The sequence below is a fragment of the Lacerta agilis genome, chromosome 5 (genome assembly GCF_009819535.1).
Source record: "Lacerta agilis isolate rLacAgi1 chromosome 5, rLacAgi1.pri, whole genome shotgun sequence".
In the NCBI taxonomy this organism is placed as follows: Eukaryota; Metazoa; Chordata; class Lepidosauria; order Squamata; family Lacertidae; genus Lacerta; species Lacerta agilis.
In genome coordinates this window covers 61,637,500-61,644,452 of record NC_046316.1, presented here as the reverse complement: position 1 = coordinate 61,644,452, position 6,953 = coordinate 61,637,500, and the positions used below count along the sequence as shown (strand labels likewise).

The 6,953-nt window shown below is 43.6% G+C and overlaps 1 long non-coding RNA gene across 1 annotated transcript; it reads right to left on the bottom strand.

Annotated features, from left to right (window-relative positions):
- Positions 1-544: 544 nt before the first annotated feature.
- Positions 545-1,950, bottom strand: LOC117047260. Its single transcript, XR_004426670.1, has 2 exons — positions 1,645-1,950; positions 545-684 (listed from the first exon to the last, which is right to left on the bottom strand). It is a non-coding gene; the product is annotated as an uncharacterized LOC117047260 (long non-coding RNA).
- Positions 1,951-6,953: the final 5,003 nt, after the last annotated feature.

The window sequence follows — 6,953 nt, the reverse complement described above, 5'->3', positions numbered from 1 at the left end:
AACAGCTGGGTGTTGTACCTGTCAATATTTGCACTGGAAATGAAAGGTCACATCCTGTTTCTTCTCATTGTGCAAGCATGCCTGTATTCCATATGCTTCTACTGGTATTTGCCATTCTAGCCCTCTCATCTGTAAGCATGCAATCTGATGGGATGCAGTTTAGCAGCATGACATTTCCATTGGTTTACATGTATGAACTACTTGAGATTCCTGCATTGCAGGGGGTTGGACCCTCGGGTTCCCTTCCAAATCTATGATTCTATGCATACATTGCATTCCTCCTGCTGATTTATAAAGGCAGACTACTTTATAGTGGTAAAACGAGCTGCACCACTTGTGTTTGAAATTCATATGGTGTTAATTTGTCGGGGATGAGGGAAGAGTTAGCAGTTCTATCGATGATCAAACTGTGACTATTATTGCCAACTAGTTTTATTTATTACAATTAGTTATATTTATAATGTGCCTTTCAAGATCTAAATCCTACCAAGGCAGCTTACAAGTAATATTCAAGTGCATACCTCAAAAACACAATAAACAATACTAAGATATTAAAATACATCAGAATCCTTCCAACAGGGCAGTAGATCACCGTGTGGTGAGGGAAGCAAATCTAGGGGTGGGGTGTTCTCCTGTCTCCCGTTCCTAGAAGCCTTCCTACAGGAGAGTTAATGGTAGATTGTCCTGGTGGGAAAAGGGGGGCAAGAGAGTAGGGAAAGGGATCTGTAGGGTGAGATGGTGTACAGTTTTATATCTCTTAACGCTAAGTTATTTAGGACTCTCCTTTGTAATTTAGGAGTAAGCAACTAAATGTATGCATAAATTTGAAGCCAATGCGTTTTCTTGGGAGCTGTTTGACATTACTTTAACTGTGCCTCTTGAATATACCCGCAGTGGAGGTAAATGGTCCTCTGTTTTGAACAAATATCCTGGAAGGCACCACATTGTAAAGTTATCTTTCAGCAACTCTTGAGAGGGCCCTCAGCAAATAGTCGGAATGTATTGGTTTGAAATCTCCTTTGCAGCCCAATTTTCTCCAAAGAACTGAGGGCAGTACAGTACATAGTAACGATATGGCTGAACAGTGAATTGAACCTGGGTCTTCTTGGTCCTAGTGCAACGCTGTATTCAGCTTATCCCATGGCTCTCCTGTAGAGAGTGCCGAACCTTTCTTCAGGAAAGCAATTCCGATCAAGCTGAGCAGAGTAATGTGTGGTGCTGTACTGGCCTTGAGTAAAGAGATTTCACTTCTGAGAACTTGGCACCACGGACATTGCAATTGTTATTGATCAGCTACATAAGAGTTTTCTCTGCATGTTGAAGTGATTTCTAAATTGACCTCTCTGTTGCACCCCTGCAGCAGTATGCACTAGTCCCGAGAAGGAATCAGAAAGCTGAAGAAAAGCCAATGGAACAGCTAGCATCTAGAGGAAAGAAGACAAACTGGGAGGGGGGCAGTGTTAATGTTAATACCTTTCAAGTTTATCATGGAAATAAAATGTTGGTTCAGTTGAGGACACAAACCACAAAGAAATGGAACCCATAGAAATGTAGAGTTTAAGGTAGACGTGAAAAAAGTTGATGTTCCACTATGTGTATGACTTGCGCCTAAATGTTACCCGTCTTTGATTGTTCCCTGGGTACCTGTAGGTGTGAGGAATGCATATCCTGTAAAATTAAGTACTCTGGTTTTCCTGGTCCTTTCCTTGCCTGTGTTTTCCCCAGTTGTCTGAAGGTTTTCCAGTTGCCTGAATACTGAGCTTAGAAGTTAGTTAGGTTTGTTGGTTTCAGAGCTGCTGAATGCCAAGCTTTCCATCACTCTCCAATTATGATCTCATAGGCGACGGCTTCAGAACTCTCAAGTCAGCAGCAGCAGGTGAGGTTTTAACAACTCTCTGTAGGACAGATTGTTGTCTAGGCCCTCCCCAACCTGGAGCCCTTCAAATGCTTTCGACTACAGCTGCCCTCCATGGTGGCTAATGGAGGAAAAGGCTATCAATGGTTACTAAACACACAAAGATCGTAACCGGCTGATAAAGTAATCTCAATTTCCATCATTTTAACATATAAACAGATATAATATGTTTGAGTTCTATATTATATCTGTTTATATGTAAAAATGATGGAAATTGAGATTACTTTATCAGCCGGTTATCAGCCAGTTACGATCTTTGTGTGTTTGGTATAGCGTTGTTCGTGACCTTGGTTCTTTTGGGTATCAATGGTTACTAGTCATGAGGAGTGTGTTCTACTTCTCCTATTGGAGTCGGTTTGCCTCTGAATACTATTTGCTGGGAAATGACTCCAGAAGAGAGGCCTATTTTGCCTATGTCCAGCTTGGGGACTTCCCATAGGTCCCCACTGTAGGGAACAGGATGCTGGACTAGAGGCCTTTATTTGCATCCAGTAGGGCTCTTATTAGGAAACGGGAGGCATCCAATGGATCTAGAGAATGAGCAGTAGTCCCTCCTCTTTTTTTCTGTCCCCACTTCCCCTTCCTTCCCATTGGTCAGACAAAGACTCACTTGACATGCTAAAGCTATTTTTCTATATGTGCCGTTTCTATATATATATTTGCCATAAGGAAAACCTGATAAATTGTGGCTGCTTACGTTTATGCTCAGTTCTACAGATCCACACCCTCTTACCAAACAAAGGCAAGGTCTGGTAAAATTATTAAACAGGAACGGTCTTGGGAACCTGCCTGCAAGTTTCAGATTCCTCCACCTTATGCATACACCCAGGTATTTGCCAAAGCAGGAATCTCTTGGAGTGGGTGGTGAACAGCAACAGAGTGGAAAAGTAGAGCAGTGGCATTTCACTGACTTCAAAACTCAAGGGAAGAAAGACCAGGAGGAGGAGGAGGAAAATAACAGTACGTTTAGCATCCTTTGTATTTCCTTGGAATCTCACGGGATCTGTGCAATGGAGCCACTATCTGATAGCAATTCAGCAGAGGGAGGGAGAGTATGGACGCAGTAACTTCATCAACATTACCAGGTATTTTACAAGCAAACCTTTCTGCATATAAATTGGGGGGAAATGCAAAGTAGTGTTTGGGCATCAGGTGTGTTTGGGAATCACATTACAGGTTTTTGAACTTTGATTGCCACCCCACGACCAGTTTCAAAGTCCCTCCCACCTTGCATTCACCCCAGCTGCACTGGGAAGCTCAGCTCCAGTCAAGCCTAAGTCAGTCTCCTGCCTAGATTCCTTGCCTTATTATGTCTGTTTTTTGCCATGATAGAATTTGACTCCATCCACAGTCTGAAACAACTGGAGTGCAGCAGGTAGCTTCATTACAATAGCTGCATCTGTCTAATGAGGTGTTGGTTCAACTCCATCCACTAAAACAGGTAGCCAGTGTGAGCTCTCCAGGTATTGGACTACGGCTCCCATCATTGTGCCATTGTAATGGGCTGGTGGGTGTTGTTGTCCTACAACATCTGCAGGGCACCATGTTGGCTACCCCTGCACTAAAACACCAAGCGAGCAAGCAATGCCACAAACTGCAGAGTAAAACCTCAAACTCACTAACCTAATCTGCCTAGGATGGAGGAAGAAATCCTTCCAGAAACTCAAATCACAGGTCAGCCCAACTTTGAACATATGGCCACCACTGAAAGAAACTGTTCGGGTGCAAGTCCCCCCGGTGTGTTAACTGTGAAACAGAAGGGCTTTTATGATTGCAGTGGTAGGGTGCTGCTTTATTTCTTTCTCAGAGTCAGGTCCCTTTGGCATTGGGCTGAGCATATTTCCTGGTGGCGGGAGATGGGAGGGAGAAAGACTTGCTGCAGGACATCTCTCAACATTTCATCTTTGTGTCTGATCTGTACTGGCACTAGTTCTCCAGGGTTTCAGACGGGGGTATTTCCCAGCCCTAACTGGAGATGCTGGGTTTGAACCTGGGAACCTTCTGCATAGAAAGCACATGTTCTACCACTCGGCAATGGCCTTTCCCCCACTTGCACTAGTGGACGTCTACATCAGAGATGCATTCTGTTGCTAGTTCCTATGCAGTGCAATCCTATGTTTGTCTAATAGGATGTCAGTGTTGCTGCGTTCAATAGGACTTAACCCCCAGGTAACTGAATGGTAGATGTGGCTAACCTGTAGCCCTCCATATGTTGGTGGATAACAACTCCTAACATCCCTGGCATTGCTGGTTGGAGCCAATGGAGTACCAAAGCATAAGGAGCCCAGAGAACCGCAGGTGAGCAGGATTGCAGTCCTGCTCCAGAGAAGTGAGAAGAAATACCTACTTTATTAATTTATATGGAATATTTCTAAACATACCCAGACCCTGAGATCATCTTCTGGGACCCTCCTTCATGTGCCACCTCCTCGAGAGGTCCGGAGGGTGGCAACACGAGAACAGGTCTTCTCTGCAGTGGCTCCCCGTCTGTGGAATGCTCTCTCCAAGGAAGTTCACTGAGCACCTTCATTATACACCTTTAGGCACCAGGCAAAAATGTTCCTTTTTAACCAGGCCTTTGGTTGACCTGATCAACATCCCATACCCTTTTAAAATGTGGCTCTTTTTTGGCGGGTGTGGGGTGGTATTATTGGGTTATTGCTTTTATTTTTATTTTATATACTGTGATCTTTTTATGTGAACTGCCCTGAGACCTCCAGGTATAGGGCAGTATATAAATTCAATAAATGAATAATAATAATAATAAACTGTTAAACGTTACCAAATACCATCCTGTTGTACAACAGCAATAAATAAAACAGTTAAAAACAAATTTCCAAAGAGAAATTGAATACTGCCCCAAGACAATCTTTAGTTATTTATATTCAAATGGTTTCCATCAGTTTTGAAAAAAAAGATGGACATTGGAGCAGGATTCCATAATTAGGAAGCCTAGCTTAGAATTTGAAGTCTATTTAGGAAGTTTTTTTTCCAAATGGTTGAAAGGCATTAATTAGTTCAGGTTTGCTATCAATTCATCATGCAGTGAATGTGGCTCCCCCCCCCTTAGAAACTAACATTTTGTTTCTAATTTCACCCTCCAGTCAACACACAAACTGAAGTAATAGAGCCAATAACCACAACTAGCCTCTTGTCCTTTTCCTGGATCATTTCTGGTCAGGCAGGTTTATACTGCTCATTTACCACAGTTACACAACCCCAGCTGAGCTGCCAACTGGCAAATTCAGGAAGCTGTCATTATGGGTGAAGTTTGCTTTTACTTCCTATGTTTCTAATTCTGACCCTTGATTTGAATTTCAAAGCCAAGGTATAAAAGAGCTCACACACAAAATCTGCATGTCTGTTGTTGTTTTGAAAAGATATATTCAACATTTTAGTTATGTAAAATAGTCTGGCATGGTTTTGCTGCTGCGCTGCGTACCACTCATTATATTGGATATGCACTAGGGCAGTTCAAGAAGAGAGTTTTACAGCCATTGTCCTGGCCCTCTCTGCCGGACAAAGAACTCAAGCTCCTAGTTCAGTTTCTGCCAAAGTCTTCAATGCATACCGGTAAATCAGATTGGTACAGAGCAAAGCACAGATTAATTACAAGGTGCAGCAGGCGCACAAGAATATAGATATATGGCTAACCACAAGCTAAGCCATTGATCCAACAAGCCACATGCCCCCCTGCACCTTCTTTTTTGAAGGACAGGGTGGGCACAGCATTTAGTGCAGCAAGCAATGGGAGTCTCTGGAGTGGGCAAACAAGCGGGCACTCCTCCCTTTACACCTCAACTACTCCCTTGCCTATCCTCTCTCAGCTTGACCCTCCCCTCATAGCTTTTCCAAACCTCTCTGTGAAGTGCCTCTACCCCTCCACTAAACAGCTCACCTGAGCCCAAACTGCTCTTGCCTACCGTTCTGTTATCATGTTGGCATGGACACCTACTGGTGGTCACGCAATTTGCAGCATGACAATAGCCTTACTTTTTAATACAGTCGTACATCTTGTTACGAATGCTTCAGGATGCGTACAACGGATTACGAACGCACTGAACCCGGAAATAACGGAACGCGTTACTTCCAGGTTCGGCAGTTTGCGCATGCGCAGACATGTCAAATGATGTCACGCGCATGCACAGACGCGTCAAATCGCATCGCGCACATGCGCAGACGCAGCACTTCAGGTTATGCACGTCACGGGTTATGAATGGCGCTCCAGAACGGATCCCATTGGTAACCAGAGGTACCACTGTATGTATAGGAACATACATAGTACAGTGGTACCTCGGATTACGAACTTAATTTGTTCCGGAGGTCCGTTCTTAACCCGAAATCGTTCTTAACCTGAGGTGCGCTTTTGCTAATGGTGCCTCCCACTGCTGGCACGCGATTTCCATTCTAATCCTGGGGCAAATTTCGCAACCAGGAGTAACTACTTCTGGGTTAGCGGAGTTTGTAACCCAAAGCATTTGTAACCCGAGGTACCACTGTATTCTAAAATTATAGAAAAGAAGTTTGTAATCTCAGCAGAGGCATCCTGTGAGGGCTTCTGTGGTTAAAAGGCAGCCTTTCCCTTTTTTATTTCTCTCCCCACCCCCATCTAAGTCCCTCATGACAATGTCTGAGGAAAAAATTGTAGAGAGCAAAGGGAGTTCTGGGACCAGCCATAGCTCGGATAGACAAACATAGTTCCTCTCATCTAATCTCATTTTATCTCCTATGCTCCCACGAGTTTAGAATTCTGGGATATTGGGCAGTATATGCAAACTAACAAACAAATAACCACATGGAAGAGCTATCCCCATGTGCATGTTCATAACTCCGGCCTTTACTGGCTGGAGGAACAAGAGGCTACATTAAGGGGTTTGACTAGCTAGAGAGCCTTTCTCAGCTCTCCTTCCATTAACTTCCTTAAGTAAACTTTTCTTAGGATCCAAGTCTAAGTATTTAAAAGTTGTGGCTCAAATTAGAACGCGAGTGTCAGTGAGTGCATATAAGGGTTAACATTCCTTGTAGGAAAAGCCCTTCA